This window comes from Triticum dicoccoides, chromosome 3B (genome assembly GCF_002162155.2).
Source record: "Triticum dicoccoides isolate Atlit2015 ecotype Zavitan chromosome 3B, WEW_v2.0, whole genome shotgun sequence".
NCBI classification, from domain to species: Eukaryota; Viridiplantae; Streptophyta; class Magnoliopsida; order Poales; family Poaceae; genus Triticum; species Triticum dicoccoides.
Genome location: NC_041385.1, coordinates 227672284 through 227679901, shown reverse-complemented (window position 1 = coordinate 227679901; position 7618 = coordinate 227672284).

Genomic DNA, 7618 nt, shown 5'->3' with positions numbered 1-7618 from the left:
TGCAATAAAATCCAAATAAAATTATTTATTTGATTTTAATATTTTTACTCTAATATTTCATTTATTTTGGAGAAGTCATATTATCTCATCTCATATATTTTTATTTTTAGAAATATTAGAAAAGAAAAATACTTAAAACCAAATGATCCCCTTTTAAAAATTTGAGAAAACTCAAATTTGAAAATAATGAAATCCCCAACTCTCTCTGTGGGTCCTTGAGTTGCTTAGCATTTTTAGGATAAACCAAAATGGAATAAAATATGATAAGCAATTATGATCTAATGTATAACATTCCAAATTGAAAATTTGGGATGTTACAATTACATTATTTGCCATTTGCCTCTCGTTTTCATCTCCCGCACTTCACCCTTGCCGTTTTATTCGCCCTCTTTTTCCCGTTCGCCTCTCTTTCGCTTGCTTCTTGTGTCGTTGTTCGTCGTCATGGCTAGCCCTTTCTTCCTTCCTTCGTCTCCCGATTTTGAAGTCCTCCACTTCGAACAAAGACAAGGAGAAAACTTAAAAGATGCTTGGTATAGGATGTTAGAATCCTATCGTAGTTGCAATATAGAAGGAGATTTCAAGATTTTACTTCATAATTTTTATGTTGGGCTAACCATATCCCATAGACAACTCTTTGATTTTGCCGCCAAAGGGAATTTTATTGAAATTGATCCTAGTATTTCTTATGAAATTATAGAGGGGATAGTAAGAGTACTTTCCCTACAAAAGGGACCACCCCTTACTCAAGAAGGAACCCAAATCTTAGAGAAATTATGTGAATTGCAAAAATCTATTGAACCCCTTAAAAATATTGGTGGGAATCTCAACTGCATGAATACTTTGATTACACTTTGCAATAAGCGGTTGGATGCTCTAGATCTGAAGTTCTCCGAGCATGAAAGAAAACGCAAGGAAACTCCCGGATCCGAGCATAACTCCATTAAAAAGACAAATACCAAAGATGGCAATACTTAGATCTATTCTTGCTTTTATGCCTAGCTAGGGGCGTTAAACGATAGCGCTTGTTGGGAGGCAACCCAATTTTATTTTTGTTCTTTACTTTTTGTTCCTGTTTAGTAATAGATAATTCATCTAGCTTCTCTTTAGATGTGGTTTTATATTTTAGTTAGTGTTTGTGCCAAGTAGAACCTATAGGATCATCTTGGGTGATAGTTAATTTGATCTTGTTGAAAAACACAAACTTTTGTGCTCACGAGAATTATTTTAGTAAATCACAGAAACGTGCTTTTTAGTTGATTATTTTTGAAGAAGATTAATAAACAAATTTTCTAGGACTTCCTATTTTGGTAGAAGTTTTGGGCTTACAGAAGTATTCGAAAGTTACATATGACTACAGACTGTTCTGTTTTTGACAGATTCTGTTTTTCGTGTATTGTTTGCTTATTTTGATGAGTCTATGGCTAGTATCGGGGGGTATGAACCATAGAGAAGTTGGAATACAGTAGGTTTAACACCAATCTAAATAAAGAATGAGTTCATTATAGTAAATTAAAGTGGTGGTTTGTTTTATTTTGCTAACGGAGCTCATGAGATTTTCTGTTGAGTTTTGTGTTGTGAAGTTTTCGAGTTTTGGGTAAAGATTTGATGGATTATGGAATAATGAGTGGCAAGAGCCTAAGCTTGGGGATGCCCAAGGCACCCCAAGGTAAAATTCAAGGACAACCAAAAGCCTAAGCTTGGGGATGCCCCGGAAGGCATCCCCTCTTTCGTCTTCGTCCATCGGTAACTTTACTTGATGCTATATTTTTATTCACCACATGATATGTGTTTTGCTTAGAGCGTGTTGTATGATATGAGTATTTGCTTTTTAGTTTACCACAATCATCCTTGTTGTACACACCTTTTGGGAGAGACACACATGAATCGGAATTTATTAGAATACTCTATGTGCTTTAGGGTTTAGGGTTTAGGGTTTATGGTTTAGGGTTTAGGGTTAGGGTTGCAGGAGGATGGGGGTATTGATGAAGATGTGAACCATCGAATCAAAGCCGGATGGATGAAGTGGCGCCAAGCTTCTGGCATTCTCTGTGACAAGAGAGTGCCACAAAAGCTAAAAGGCAAGTTCTACAAGACGGCGGTTTGACCCGCAATGTTGTATGGCGCGGAGTGTTGGCCGACTAAAAGGCGACATGTTCAACAGTTAGGTGTGGCAGAGATGCGTATGTTGAGATGGATGTGTGGCCACACGAGGAAGGATCGAGTCCGGAATGATGATATACGAGATAGAGTTGGGGTAGCACCAATAGAGGAGAAGCTTGTCCAACATCGTCTGAGATGGTTTGGGCATATTCAGCGCAGGCCTCCAGAAGCTCCAGTGCATAGCGGATGGCTAAAGCGTGTGGAGAATGTCAAGAGAGGGTGGGGTCGACCGAATTTGACATGGGAGGAGTCCGTTAAGAGAGACCTGAAGGATTGGAGTATCGACAAAGAGCTAGATATGGATAGGGGTGCGTGGAAGCTGGCTATCCATGTGCCAGAGCCATGAGCTGGTTGCAAGATCTTATGGGTTTCACCTCTAGCCTACCCCAACTTGTTTGGGACTAAAGGCTTTGTTGTTGTTGTTGTTGTTGTACTCTATGTGCTTCACTTATATCTTTTGAGCTAGATAATTTTGCTCTAGTGCTTCACTTATATCTTTCTAGAGCACGGTAGTGGTTTTATTATATAGAAATTATTGATCTCTCATGCTTCACATATATTATTTTGAGAGTCTTTTAGAACAGCATGTTAATTTGCTTTGGTAAAAATTTTAGTCTTAAAATGATGAGCATCCAAGATAGGTATAATAAAAACTATCATATAGAGTGTATTAAACACTATGATAAATTTGATACTTGATAATTGTTTTGAGATATAAAGGTGGTAATGTTAGAGTCATGCTAGTTGGGTATTTATGAAATTGAGAAATACTTGTGTTAAAGTTGGCAAGTCCAGTAGCATGCATGTATGGTGAACGTTGTATGACAAATTTGAAGCATGGGGTGTTCTTTGATTGCCTTCCTTATGAGTGGAGGTCGGGATCGCGCGATGGTTAACTCCTACCAACCCTCCCCCTAGGAGCATGGGTAGTAGTACTTTGCTTCGAGGTCTAATAAACTTTGGCAATAGGTATATGAGTTCTTTATGACTAATGTGAGTCCACAGATTATACACACTCTTACCCTTCTGCAATTTGCTAGCCTCTACGGTACCGTGCATTGCCCTTTCTCACCTTGAGAGTTGGTGCAAACTTCACCGGTGCATCCAAACCCCGTGACACGATACACTCTATCACACATAAACCTCCTTATATATTCCTCGAAACAGCCACCATACCTACCTATTATGGAATTTCCATAGCCATTCCGAGATATAATTCCATGCAACTTTCCACCATTCCGTTTATTATGACACGCTCCATCATTGTCATATTGCTTTTGCATGATCATGTAGTTGACATCGTATTTGTGGCAAAGGCACAATTTATAATTCTTTCATACATACCGCTCTTGATTCATTGCATATCCTGGTACCCCGCCGGAGGCATTCACATAGAGTCATATTTTATCCTAAGTATTGAGTTGTAATTCTTGAGTTGTAAATAAATAGAAGTGTGATGATCTTCATTATTAGAGCATTGTCCCATGTGAGGAAAGGATGATGGATACTATGATTCCCCCACAAGTCAGGATGAGACTCCGGACTTTATGAAAAATAAAAGAGGCCAAAGAAGCCCAAATAAAAAAAGAGGCCAAAGAAGCCCGCCAAAACAAAAAAGAGAAAAAAATGAGAGAAAAGGAGAGAAGGGACAATACTATCATTTTTCCACACTTGTGCTTCAAAGTAGCACCATGATCTTCATGATAGAGAGTCTCCTATGTTGTCACTTTCATATACTAGTGGGAATTTTTCATTATAGAACTTGGCTTGTATATTCCAATGATGGCTTCCTCAAAATGCCCTAGGTCTTCGTGAGCAAGCAAGTTGGATGCACACCCACTTAGTTTCTTTTGATGAGCTTTCATACATTTATAGCTCTAGTGCATCCATTGCATGGCATCCCTACTCCTCGTATTGACATCAATTGATGGGCATCTCCATAGCCCGTTGATTAGTCGTGTCAATATGAGACTTTCTCCTTTTTTCTTGTTTTCTCACATAATCCCTATCATCATACTCTACTCCACCCATGGTCCTATATCCATGGCTTACGCTCATGTATTGCATGAGGGTTGAAAAGGCTGAAGTGCGTTAAAAAGTATGAACCAATTGCTTGGCTGAAACCGGGGTTGCGCATGATGGGAGCATTTTGTGTGACGAAAATGAAGCATGACCAAACTATATGATTTTGTAGGGATAAGATTTCTTTGGCTATGTTATTTTGATAAGACATGATTACTTTGTTAGTATGCTTGCAGTATTACTATTTTTATGTCAATATTAAACTTTTATCTTGAATCTTTTGGATCTGAACATTCATGCCACAATAAAGAAAATTACATTCAGAATTATGCTAGGTAGCATTCCACATTAAAAATTCTGTTTTTATCATTTACCTACTCGAGGACGAGCAGGAATTAAGCTTGGGGATGCTTGATACGTCTCCAACGTATCTATAATTATTGATTGTTCCATGCTATTATATTACGTGTTTTGGATATTTAATTGGCTTTACTATGCACTTCTATAATATTTTTGGGACTAACCTATTAACCGGAGGCCCAGTCCAAATTGTTGTTTTTTTGCCTATTTCAGTGTTACGCAGAAAATGAATATCAAACGGAGTCCAAACGGAATGAAACCTTCGGGAGAGTTATTTTTGGAACAAACGCAATCCAGGAAACTTGGAGTGGACGTGAAGAAATAAACGAGGAGGCCACAAGGCAGGGAGGCGCGCCCAGGGGGGTAGGCGCGCCCCCACCCTGGTGGGCCCCTTGTGGCTCCCCTGACCGACTTCCTTCACCTATATATACTCATATACCCTGAAAACATCCGAGAGCACCACGAAACCCTATTTCCACCGCCGCAACCTTCTGTTCCTGTGAGATCCCATCTTGGGGCCTTTTCCGGTGCTCCACCGGAGGGGGAATCGATCATGGAGGGCTTCTACATCAACACCATAGCCTCTATGATGAAGTGTGAGTAGTTTACCATAGACCTTCGGGTCCATAGTTATTAGCTAGATGGCTTATTCTCTCTCTTTGGATCTCAATACAAAGTTCTCCTCGATCTTCTTGGAGATCTATTCGATGTAATTCTTTTTGCGGTGTGTTTGTCGAGATCCATGAATTGTGGGTTTATGATCAAGATTATCTATGAACAATATTTGAATCTCCTCTGAAGTCTTTTATGTATGATTTGTTATCTTTGCAAGTCTCTTCGAATTATCGGTTTGGTTTGGCCTACTAGATTGATCTTTCTTGCAATGGGAGAAGTGCTTAGCTTTGGGTTCAATCTTGCGGTGTCCTTTCCCAGTGACAGCAGAGGCAGCAAGGCACATATTGTATTGTTGCCATCGAGGATAAAAAGATGGGGTTTATATCATATTGCTTGAGTTTATCCCTCTACATCATGTCATCTTGCCTAATGCGTTACTCTGTTCTTATGAACTTAATACTCTAGATGCATGCTGGATAGCGGTCGATGTGTGGAGTAATAGTAGTAGATGCAGAATCGATTCGATCTACTTGTCGCGGACGTGATGCCTATATACATGATCATGCCTAGATATTCTCATAACTATGCACTTTTCTATCAATTGCTCGATAGTAATTTGTTCACCCAACGTAATACTTATGCTATCTTGAGAGAAGTCAGTAGTGAAACCTATGGCCCTCGGATGTATTTTCCATCATATAAGTTTCCAATCTATTTTATTTTGCAATCTTTACTTTCATAAAAATACCAAAAATATTTATCTTATTATCTCTATCAGATCTCACTTTTGCAAGTGGTCGTGAGGGGATTAACAACCCCTTTATCGCGTTGGTTGCAAGGTTCTTATTTGTTTGTGTAGGTACGAGGGATTTGCGTGTAGCCTCCTACTGGATTGATACCTTGGTTCTCAAAAACCGAGGGAAATACTTACGCTACTTTGCTGCATCACCCTTTCCTCTTCAAGGGAAAACCAACGCATGCTCAAGAGGTAGCAGAGAGGCCTAAAGATAATGTGCGTGCGGGAGACACGTAGGCACATATATGTGCGTATAGAGGGCTAGTAGAGACCGTGCGTGTGTATATATGCATGTGAGAGAAATAGTGTTTTCCAACTGAGATTAGTGAAAAGAGTGGTACATAGTAGTCAGAAAGAGAGAGATATATAGAGAGAGCGTGTGCGTGAGACACCCCGACACCCCATGAGAGATTGTGAGCATGTCTGAAAGAGAAATGCCGATGCATATAAAGTGTGTCCACTTATGCGTTGGATAGAGAGAGATATAGCGCGTTTGTGAGAACGGGCCGAGGCATAGTGCATCTTCATGTAAAAGGCGGTTCTACGCATTAATTAAAATATAAATGACATTATTATTTTTGGATGAGATCATGAATTTTGCAATTTGCGTATGAACGAAAATTGGTCTATCAGACACCCATACTCTATTGAATTCTAGCGTGTGCATGTGTTTATTTCATATTATCGATCCATAGAGTGAGAGTGGTTTGAAATACAGGCAATGCATTGCTTTTGCAATTCATATATAAACATTAATTAGTGCACTCCATGTTGTTAGTGTGAAGCACTTTATACATTTGTCACTTACATGGATACATTCCAAATTGCTAGCTATGAAATAGAATACATGTTGAATTCAACATAAAGGGGGTTTCGAAGATTCGAATTCATAGGAAGTGCATTCATCTATTTGAACCCGAGATAATGGCATTTGTAAATCAGATTTAAAAGGGGGCATCAATCTTTGTTGTGCGTTTGAACATGCTATATATTCATACGCATGTCTAACTTTTTTTTTGCAACAAGGAGATTATATCTGGAAGCATGCATGAACTGAGGTAAGTTGCATATTTTTTAATATATACTCGTGTACAATGTATATTCAAATGTACCCCCTCCATTCCAAAATAATCGTAGCATTAGGATTTTCAAGAGTAAAGATTTGTGAAGTTTGATAAATCCTGAAAGTTCAGTTCAAGAGAACGAAAAACGTTAATGCTTCTGCTCCCAAATATTGAACGAAGCGCCAAATAAGCTCTGGTCACCCGAAACCGCGCGATACTAATATTTGGTAGTAGGAAATTACTGTACTGACTCTGGAACGTGTAGGCTATCGGCCCGATGTCCAAAGGTCTAAACCGGGGTAGGTTTGTAACTTCACCAAGACGCCAGTCTCAACCGCCTCCGAGAAGCATACATACGCCGTGGGCACCTAAACACCCATGCGCTCGGCCGAAATCTATTCTGCCCACCATTTGGGACATCTGAGATTACTGTCCTACCCCCAACCCACAATATGTTCCAAATTTTAGATGGGGGCAAAGTTTGTAACTTCCCCCAAATTTCAAACAAGCGCGTCCCAAACCAAAACATTGTTCCCCCTCCCTCCGTTTCCCCATTCATACTCCGTGGTCGCCAAAACGCCCTCTCCACTAGCCGCGAAAC